This window comes from Panulirus ornatus, chromosome 15 (genome assembly GCF_036320965.1).
Source record: "Panulirus ornatus isolate Po-2019 chromosome 15, ASM3632096v1, whole genome shotgun sequence".
In the NCBI taxonomy this organism is placed as follows: Eukaryota; Metazoa; Arthropoda; class Malacostraca; order Decapoda; family Palinuridae; genus Panulirus; species Panulirus ornatus.
The window spans coordinates 19992220-19996202 of NC_092238.1; positions in this window are offsets into that span (position 1 = coordinate 19992220).

A 3983-nucleotide genomic window follows, 5' to 3' on the forward strand; every position below is an offset into this window, starting at 1 on the left:
CACACACCCCTGCCGCAAACCTACATTCACTGAGAACCAATCACTTTCCTCTCTTCCTACACGTACACATGCCTTACATCCTCGATAAAAACTTTTCACTGCTTCTAACAACTTGCCTCCCACACCATATATTCTTAATACCTTCCACAGAGCATCTCTATCAACTCTATCATATGCCTTCTCCAGATCTATAAATGATACATACAAATCCATTTGCTTTTCTAAGTATTTCTCACATACATTCTTCAAAGCAAACACCTGATCCACACATCCTCTACCACTTCTGAAACCACACTGCTCTTCCCCAATCTGATGCTCTGTACATGCCTTCACCCTCTCAATCAATACCCTCCCATATAATTTACCAGGAATACTCAACAAACTTATACCTCTGTAATTTGAGCACTCACTCTTATCCCCTTTGCCTTTGTACAATGGCACTATGCACGCATTCCGCCAATCCTCAGGCACCTCACCATGAGTCATACATACATTAAATAACCTTACCAACCAGTCAATAATACAGTCACCCCCTTTTTTAAAAAACTCCACTGCAATACCATCCAAACCTGCTGCCTTGCCTGCTTTCATCTTCCGCAAAGCTTTTACTACCTCTTCTCTGTTTGCCAAATCATTTTCCCTAACACTCGCACTTTGCACACCACCTCGACCAAAACACCCTATATCTGCCACTCTATCATCAAACACATTCAACAAACCTTCAAAATACTCACTCCATCTCCTTCTCACATCACCACTACTTGTTATCCACTCCCCATTTGCGCCCTTCACTGAAGTTCCCATTTGCTCCCTTGTCTTACGCACTTTATTTACCTCCTTCCAGAACATCTTTTTATTCTCCCTAAAATTTAATGATACTCTCTCACCCCAACTCTCATTTGAACTTTTTTTCACCTCTTGCACCTTTCTCTTGACCTCCTGTCTCTTTCTTTTATACGTCTCCCACTCAATTGCATTTTTTCCCTGCAAAAATCGTCCAAATGCCTCTCTCTTCTCTTTCACTAATACTCTTACTTCTTCATCCCACCACTCACTACCCTTTCTAATCAACCCACCTCCCACTCTTCTCATGCCACAAGCATCTTTTGCGCAATCCATCACTGATTCCCTAAATACATCCCATTCCTCCCCCACTCCCCTTACTTCCATTGTTCTCACCTTTTTCCATTCTGTACTCAGTCTCTCCTGGTACTTCCTCACACAAGTCTCCTTCCCAAGCTCACTTACTCTCACCACCCTCTTCACCCAACATTCACTCTTCTTTTCTGAAAACACATACAAATCTTCACCTAAGCCTCCACAAGATAATGATCAGACATCCCTCCAGTTGCACCTCTCAGCACATTAACATCCAAAAGTCTCTCTTTCGCGTGACTGTCAATTAACACGTAATCCAATAACGCTCTCTGGCCATCTCTCCTACTTACATAAGTATACTTATGTATATCTCGCTTTTTAAACCAGGTATTCCCAATCATCAGTCCTTTTTCAGCACATAAATCTACAAGCTCTTCACCATTTCCATTTACAACACTGAACACCCCATGTATACCAATTATTCCCTCAACTGCCACATTACTCACCTTTGCATTCAAATCACCCAACACTATAACCCGGTCTCGTGCATCAAAACCACTAACACACTCATTCAGCTGCTCCCAAAACACTTGCCTCTCATGATCTTTCTTCTCATGCCCAGGTGCATATGCACCAATAATCACCCATCTCTCTCCATCAACTTTCAGTTTTACCCATATTAATCGAGAATTTACTTTCTTACATTGTATCACATACTTCCACAACTCCTGTTTCAGGAGTACTGCTACTCCTTCCATTGCTCTTGTCCTCTCACTAACGCCTGACTTTACTCCCAAGACATTCCCAAACTACTCTTCCCCTTTACCCTTGAGCTTCGTTTCACTCAGAGCTAAAACATCCAGGTTCCTTTCCTCAAACATACTACCTATCTCTCCTTTTTTCACATCTTGGTTACATCCACACACATTTAGGCACCCCAATCTGAGCCTTCGAGGAGGATGAGCACTCCGCGCGTGACTCCTTCTTCTGTTTCCAATTTTAGAAAGTTAAAAAAATACAAGGAGGGGAGGATTTCTGGCCCCCCGCTCCCGTCCCCTCTAGTCGCTATCTACGACACGCGAGGAATGCGTGGGAAGTATTCTTTCACCCCTATCCCCAGGGATAATATACATATATATATATATATATACACATACACACACATACACACACACACACACACACACATACATATATATACATGTGAAAAATGTAAGAAACAATTTAGAAAACTGAAACTTCTAGCTTGAAATGAAAAGAAAAAAATGAATGTCACATAATGGTTCAACCTCTGGCTATGGAAAAAGGAAATGTTTAATTTATTTACACAAACGTCAATAGTAGTTCTCATCAATTTAACCACTGTATCAATAAGCTTCAATGTCTAAGCTACATTTTTCCAATTTCACTATTTTCTTGTCAAAGCACCATGTATGAAAACTATCACTCCAGTAACACAACTATAAACATTTACTTCCCCTTTAAAAAACGTTCTGGGGAAGTCTGTCTCCCATATATATATATATATATATATATATATATATATATATATATATATATATATATATATATATATATATATATATATATATATATATATATATATATATGTAATCATTTGCCACCTCATCTTCCAGCAATTCAACAGCAGCTGCGAGGAGAACAAACATAAGCTAGACGCAGCTGCAGAGTCCAGGTCGCATATGGAGAAGCATATATATATATATATATATATATATATATATATATATATATATATATATATATATATATATATATATATATATATATATATATATATATATATATATATATATATATATATATATATATATTATCCCTGGGGTTAGGGGATTAAGAATACTTCCCACGTATTCCCTGCGTGTCGTAGAAGGCGACTAAAAGGGAAGGGAGCGGGGGGCTGGAAATCCTCCCCTCTCTTCTTTTTTTTTAATTTTCCAAAAGAAGGAACAGAGGGGGCCAGGTGAGGATATTCCAAAAAAGACCCAGTCCTCTGTTCTTTACGCTACCTCGCTAACGCGGGAAATGGCGAATAGTTTAAAAGAAGAAAGAAAGAAAGATATATATATATATATAATATATATATATATATATATATATATATATATATATATATATATATATATATATATATATATATATAGGAAGAGAGGAAAGTGATTCGTTCTTAGTGAATTTTGGTTTGCGGCAGGGGTGCGTGATGTCTCAATGGTTCTTTAATTTATTAATGGATGTAGTTTTTAGGGAGGTGAATGGAAGTGTTTTGAAAAGAGGGGCAAGTGTGCAGTCTGTTGTGAATGAGAGAGCTTGGGAAGTAAGTCAGTTGTTGTTCGCTGATGATACAGCGCTGGTTGATGATTTGGGTGAGAAACTGCAGAAGCTGGTGACTGAGTTTGTTGAAGCGTGTGAAAGAAGAAAGCTGAGAGAAAATGTGAATAAGAACAAGGTTATTAGGAACAGTAGGGCTGAGGGACAACTCAATTAGGATGTCGCTTTCAATTGAGAAAAACTTGAGGAAGTGAGGTGTTTTAGATATCTGAGTGTATTTGGTAGCGGATGGAACCATGGAATCAGAAGTAAATCATAGGGTGGGGGAAGGGGTGAAATTTCTGGGACCGTTGAAAAATGTGTAGAAGTCGAGAAAGTTATCTTCGAGAGCCGAAATGGATATGTTTGAAGGAACAGAGGTTCCAACAATGTTTTATGGTTGCGAGGCGTGGGCTATAGATAGAGTTGTGCGGAGGAGGGTGGATGTGCTGGAAATGAGATGTTTGAGGACAATATGTGGTGTGAGGTGGTTTGATCAAATAAGTAATGAAAGGGTAAGAGAGATGTGTGGTAATAAAAAGAGTGTGGTGGACAGA